Source organism: Chelon labrosus (assembly GCF_963514085.1).
Source record: "Chelon labrosus genome assembly, chromosome: 9".
Taxonomy (NCBI): domain Eukaryota; kingdom Metazoa; phylum Chordata; class Actinopteri; order Mugiliformes; family Mugilidae; genus Chelon; species Chelon labrosus.
In genome coordinates this window covers 2,411,611-2,419,205 of record NC_140359.1, presented here as the reverse complement: position 1 = coordinate 2,419,205, position 7,595 = coordinate 2,411,611, and positions in this window count along the sequence as shown.

Sequence of the window (7,595 nt, the reverse complement as noted above, 5' to 3'; positions counted from 1 at the left end):
GCACCAAGTGTGGATTAATCCGTTTCCGAAAACGGTTAACAAAATAACGTTTTTTAAATTATAAAAGAAAATCTGCTCACAGACAGTTCAGTTTTGTGTCTTCCCATCTCATATTGATCTTCAGGTCATCAGATGTAGATGTTAAAATACCCATGTTTAATCCATGTGAATTGTTGACATTTGGTTCAAGTGTATTTAGTAAATGGGAGGTTAGAAAGCTAGGAGGACTTACCATTACCAAATTTCTATCTATCTATCTATGATCAGCTAGCCCAGCAACACCATCATAAAGTTCGCCGACGACACCACACTGGTCGGACTCATTACAGGAGGAGATGAGGCGGCCTACAGATCTGAGGTCCAAAGACTAGTCACATGGTGCACAGAAAACAACTTGTCTCTCAACACTGGGAAAACCAAAGAACTAGTCATAGACTTCAGAAAGTGCAGCGCCGACCCCCTCCCTCTCTTCATCAATGGGGACCCTGTAGAGAGGGTACACAACTTCAAATACCTGGGAACCCTGATCTCGGACCGACTCACGTGGATGGACAACACCACAGCAGTGGTAAAGAAGGCACAACAGCGCCTGCATTTTCTCAGACTTCTTAAAAAAAAAAACTTGTCTACCGCTCCTCCATAGAGAGCATCCTGGTGTACTGTGTGTCAGTTTGGTATGCTGGATGCTCTGTAGCAGAAAAAAAACGTATACAGAGAGTGATCAACACAGCACAGAAGATCATTGGTTGTTCTCTACCCTCACTGGAGGAAACTGCCAACTCAAGACTGCTCTCAAAAGCCACAAAAATCACACAGGACTGTTTTCACCCTGGTCACTCACTGTTTGAACTCTTGCCCTCAGGGAGACGCTATAGATGTCTAAAAACGGGGACTAGCAGGTTTAGGAATAGCTTCTTTCCCAAGGCAATATCAATTTTGAATGGAGCTAAACCTTTTTAATAATGCTATTTGCATTGTTACTCAGCACTTTACGCTCATTTATTTCTTTACAATTATTTATTACATGCTTTCATTATTTATTACACAGGCTGCATGGAGGATGTTTGCAATGTTGCAATGGATGGTGGGTGGATGTATTGAAACGTGTGTATGCATGTGTATGTGTGTGTGTGTGGAGGAGGGTGTAAATATTGCAATGAATGTGTTGTAAAATGGATTTTTTATTAGTGTATATGTGTTGACACACTTTACTGGAGTGGCTCTATGAATCTCATTGTACCTAAATGCAATGACAATAAAGGCATTCATTCATTCATTCATTCATTCATAGGAATGTAGGAAGCTAAGGGGAACTACTATTAGCTCAGAGGGTAGGAAGCTAGGAACAGCTACTGTTAGCCAAAAGGCTAGGAAGCTAGGAAGAGCAACAAACTGTTGTATAGAGCTGGCCTCTCCTGAATCATGCTGATCAGGTGGTCTGCACTATTCATTCTTGATAACCATGTTGTCATGGAAATATTATTCTGTTTGAATATCCAGATGAAGGTGAAAAAGGAGAAGAGTTTTGTTTCCCTTCAACACGTTTCTTTTTTTGTGCTCTGAGTTTTTTAATCTGATAAGACAATCATAGAGATTTATGTGACCATTCTACTGAGATCCAACTAGCAGCAATTGTTTAGGACACACCAGAAAAAATGTCAGACCAACTGCTTGGGATATGACGTTTTCGTAATTTAGAAGACAGAAAACATGGAAACCCAGAGCTGATCAGAGTTATAGCTGACAAGTTACAAGTTTTCTCCAAGAGTCAGAGGAAGAAACACATTATACTGTACTACAGAAAGTATATTTATCTTCTCGGCATGTACAGACGTATATGCAAGAAGATTAGGTCAGTCAGCAAGTGTTCCCAAATGGAAATCCCCAGTGAAGTTTTCAGAAAGGCAGCTCCAGCTTTTAGTGACTCATCATTTCCCTGAATCTCTAGTGCAAAATTAGCAAGACTCATAGAAAAAAGGCTAACAATAATACAAACACTGAATGAAGAAAACATAATTTTAATTAATTTAAATTTTTCTTCTCGTGTCACAGCTCATTTTTCAGAGTTCATCTGCTCCTTTAAATCTTCTAAAACACACAAAAAAAGGTATGATAACACCCTCAGCAACCGTGAAGGAAGCTGACTCATGAAAGCGAGTTTTTAAGTGTAGCATTATTTTACACTCTGGTTCCTTTTAATCAACTGAAACCATCAGGAAGATGTTTCTCACCTCACTGAGCTTGACAAAGCATGAGACTCAAGAACACACACAACTTCCCTTTTTCAAACGCTGAGCCAAAGTTAACGTTTGATGTTTTGCAAGTCAGCAAGTTTTGAATTTAAATTCACAAGTTAAATTAAAGTCCTAAACCATCTGACAAACACACCAGCTTGTGCCACACAACTGGTTGCTGTCGTGTGATTTGCTACACACTTGTTGGGAAATCATGTTTAACTACAAGCAAAGTCATGAATTACTGGTGTCAAAGTAAAGTTTAAACTTTTTATTTTATCACATTCTGTCTAAAAGACACCAGATTACAGATTTTCTTGTCCAACTTTAAGACATACATGAAATTGATATCAGCTTCATGTTGCAAGACTGAAATCTGATAGCTTTGCTTGGACAAATGTTCCTTTTTTTACTGCTTTGCTAGGATCAGTAACCATTTGAGACTCCAGTACAACAAAAAACAGTCCAACAGCAATAAAAACAGTTCATTTGTGAGTTCAGAAATTTAGAGAGACTATATTAACTGGCAGCTGGCAATTTTTATTTATGTTTTATAAATTTACTGAATGCATTTTCTCCCTGTGTCTGCATGGGTTCTCTCTCTCCAGGTACTCCGGCTTCCTCCCACTGTCCAGAGACATGCTGGTTAGGGTCATTGGTGATTCTAAATGGTTGTCTCCGTGTTGGCCCTGCGATAGATTGGCAACCTGTCCGGGGTGTACCCCGCCTCTCGCCTGATGACAGCTGGGATAGGGTCCAGCCCAACCGGGACCCTTCACAGGACAAAGTGGTTACAGAAGATGAATGAATGAAATTTTCCTTTTCAAGGGAAGGCTAGATATCTGAGGAGATGCACATCAGATTACTACACAGAGGCATAAATCTTGCTTAAGATGGACAACATGTAGTAAAGTTCAGGATCAGATTAAAGCAGACACTGTAACCTACGCACGTAGCTTATGCTTGTCTATGCCTATTTTTGACAAAGTTTCGACCAAGACGAGTCATACAAACGTTTGTATTTCTGAACCTCCTCAGTTAACCTTTCCTCAATGTGTTGTGGCGATGGAGAGGCAGCCGGAAATACTGAAGTGGAAATATGCTACTACCAAGCAAACCAATCACAGCCCTTGCACTCTGCATTGGTGCGGTGTGTAGTTACATTTCTGGGGAGGTGCACAGTGTGTCTGCGTAGGCTCTGTGTAGGTGTCTGCGTTGACGCCGTAGTCTCTGTGTCAACTTGTCAACAAGTATAAACCGTCTGCGGTCTTGTTTACCATGTCCACGAGTAAACTCCGAGTAAATAGCACCCTCTGGTGGTAAGCATAACATCTTTAATGGAAACTTTCAAGAAGGTCAGAGTTCACGAGTTGTGATGTGTTTACTTTGCAGAAATGGTAGACGGTAAGTTAATATAGTGTAGTTTAGTCCTAGAGAGTTTTAATTTTATAATATGTCTCGGGTAAGGTTACCTGAAAGTTAGCTAGCTAAATTGTTAGCCTCAGTAGTTTCTGGATACCTACGAAGCCAGGAAGAGCAGTTGCCTACTTGAACGCCAAACATTTTGTGCGTGACTTCAAATGTCAAAACCACAAGCTAACAAGTTAAATTTGAAGGCAGCATACAACTGGGCCCAAAGTGATATCCTGCTTCTCATTCAACTCATCCAACAATTGTCCAGCTATTCATTTAAGTCCAACCGCAGTCTTAATTTGTATGCTCAGATTTATTAGGCTTGAATTAAACTAGCAAAGCAAAGGACACCATCTTGCTTCTGTGAAGTCCAATGCTTTAAATGAACTTCATAAACACTACTTAAAGTCTGCATGTGTGCAAGCAGATGTGGTGAGGGTTAACCAAGTCAAGCCCTTGGAATGAGCAACCCCCATCACACATACATGCAAACACCAACTCAGCGTTAGCTCACTGGAATGCCACGCTCTGCACTTTTGTTGTGTGTGTGGTTTTTGTATTTTTTGTCAAAAGCTCCAACATGATAATCTTTGCATGTGATAAACAGACTGAAGCTTCTATTGAAAATGGACCAAACAGCTGCTGCATCAGGACCAGATAGGAACCACAGAATCTTTTTATCTCAAAAGATTATCAGCTTGATGTCACCTGGACAAAGAGATGGCAAAACAAATACAGGATATAGGCCCGGAACTAACCTGCAGCTGTCAGACTGAGATAAATATTATGTAAATACTGACATGTGTGTTGTGTAAAACTGTAAAAATATGTACATGGATGTGTCCAGTTATTGCCCTGAAATACTGCTGTATCAGAGGTTCGTATTTAAGTAGGACCAGTAAAGAATAACAGAAATAATAGAAAAAATAATAACAATTATATACTCACAGGCATGCTAACACAGGAATTTGGCTAACACTCGCAAGTTAGCATACTCACAGGAACACAAAAAATTAGCAAGTAAACATACTAATAAGAACACTAAGCAAATGTATTCACCCTTCACCACATCAAAAATGGATTCAGAATATGACTTGATCTTGATGCTGAATTTGCTAAGAATTTGGCACAGTAGCAAGTTTTCATGCTAATATGAAAACTTTCAAAATTCATTTATACTTAACAAACCTTCAAGCTGTGTAATATGAGGTTTTAACTACAATGTTAAGTTGCTGCTTTTGTCTCAAGCTTTACCTCCGCCGTTTCTGCAAACACGTCACACTCGTGAACTTAAAGCTTAAAGCAAATGTCCATGTATGTAAGGTTGTGAATACCACAAGAGGATGCCATCATTTCAGCTCATAAACTGAATGTACAGCTGTCTAACCTCTCGCTTTTAAAGCTGCGTAAAGCTAGCAGGCTAAATGTTTATCGCATTAGCTTAGCATGCTACTACAAGAATGTGGTTATTAGATTCAAATGTGTCCTGTCATGAATGAAAGTTAAAAGACCGTCACCATTACTTGATCATTATTATGGGTGACTCAATCAGGACCATTTAGTGTTGAGTTCCTTGCTAGGTTTGAGTGTGCTGCTGTCTACTCAGCTGTGAGTCACTTCCTTAAAAGTTAATTTAAAGGCCACAAAAACAATATGAAGAAGAGTAAGAACATTTTAGACAAAGAATATGTCAGTGTATTAAATTTCAATCCAGTGAGCTAATTTGTTGCTTTAGCTTGGACCAACTGACCAACATTATTATCCCACATCAGCACGGGGAGTATTTTCTAAACAGCATAATCTACTGTTTTAAACAACCTTAATGAGCATGTTACATGAAACTTCAGTAGTTTTTCAGCATTTCCTCTGAGCATTGTCAGTCAAGCAGATTCCTGAACATTTATTGGACTTGGCAGCGACTTGAATCCCAATTTTGAGGCATATTTCCTTTCTAATTGAAAGCTGCTGTCATGTGTTGGAACGCTGCCACTGCTTGTAAAAAGAAAATGCAGAGGAAGAAAATGTATTGGGACCATCTGCGTGGAACATAAAATAGCTTGTAATCCACATGACAACAAAGGCTAGTGCAGGTTTGTTTAGTGTTACCAGAGCAGTTTTCAGTCTGCAAACTTTAGACAATATAGAGTTTGAGGAAGGTTTTAAGTGAAATAACAGACCTGATCCTTTCAAACACAATAAAAATATATAGAGCATGATCAAAATTACCCTAGCCACTTTTGCCTATGATGCACATTTGTTTTAGCCATTGACTGTGGTTTCACTACACAAATAAGAGCTGACAGTGGAGGGAAACATCCCACAGATTAAAATCTTTGTGCCACATTAAGCTAAGATAATATCTGCTACACAGATGCATGAGAATGATATCAAACTTCTCATCTCATTCCATGCTAAAATGTAGATTTCATGAATGTTTTTAGATGTTACTGGATTTATTTTGGTCTAATATCAGAACAGCGTAACAACAACGTAGCTTTTGTCACCTGTAGTGTGAACATAGCATCAGGCACCACACTGAGCTTTAAACAGCTCTTCAGCGCTCACATAGTTAAATTCAAGGTTAGCTATTAGCCATAGGCAAAGCTACTTTAGCAACTTTTTCCTGTTTTGATGCACATTTGTTAAACCACATGAACAAGAGCTGTTATTGTGGAGAGAAACATCACATGGGTTCTGGTCTTTATGCTAAGCTAAGCTAAGCTAATAACTGCTACACAGAGACCAGGCAACGATGCACATTTTATGAAAGGTTTTACACATTATTGTATTTATTTTTGGACCATTTTCCGAAACCTGAAAGAATAAGGTCAAACTCTGACATCCAGTGTTTGCTCTTATTTTAATTGTACTCTGTGGGTAACACATTTAGTGCAGTAACATTAATACAGTCTCCTGTCCAGAAATTAGTAGTGTCACTTTCTTATTTCCCTTTCCCTTTCTCTTTTATTACACTTGTGCGATAACAGACCTGATGTGGTGCTGGGCTTGCAACTCCTTTTCAGGCAATCTGATTTTATTAGAGGTTCTTTTTTTCACGTTCAAATAGGCTTCAGAAACCTGACAGCCATTACACAAGAAAAGAACAGCTGAATTCTTTACTGCTATTAGTGGTTGTAATTACAGAAGTGTTCTCTGCACAAAGGAATGGAGGTGGGTCAGAAACTTCCACTGTGGACAATTGTATCTTACAGCTGCAAACATACAAATTCTTAAAATACAAGTATTTTAACACACACGCACTGTTTCCATTCTTCTGAAAACTACTCTTTATACAAACATTAAAAGAGCACCTTGTGCAGGGGCTGGGGAACTTCAATCACGGACTTGGGGGTTGCGTACCTGTGACCATGTTTTTCTTACCACAGCTCTACTGAGATGTGCACAACCCAGGAGGGACTTGAACCTCCTGGCGGCTGATGCCTTTTCCATTAGGCCTCTGGGTCCCGTTTCACATGGAGGTCTATTTAAAAAGCTCATTTTTGGGGCCAGCATCTAGTGGTCATTAAATTAATTACAGTTTTCTGTTGAAGCTCTGAAGGTTGCCGTGCGAAACAGTGGCTCCAAGGGGTCAAAACACAAGAAATCAAACCTTTCCCATAAACTTTGGTAACGGACAAATGACACAATGTGAGGTTTAATCCACACAAAAGCAAACATTGCTTTCCACTGTCACTTTTACATTTCACATTGTATATGACCTAATAAACATGACATAACATGTGAATTCTTAGAGGTGCTTTTGGGCATACAACATACAACTTTCTACAAAAGTACAAAGACATATTTTTCTGCAGATTAAGGAGGTTTAGTTTCTGATGGATTAATGTTGGTTTAAATTACCTGAAATTTTATTCCAAAAGTCTCTATTTTCTCTCAAGCTATTTTTTTCTTAAGCTTAAGAGATGGTGTTTAAATTTAAAGGTCCCT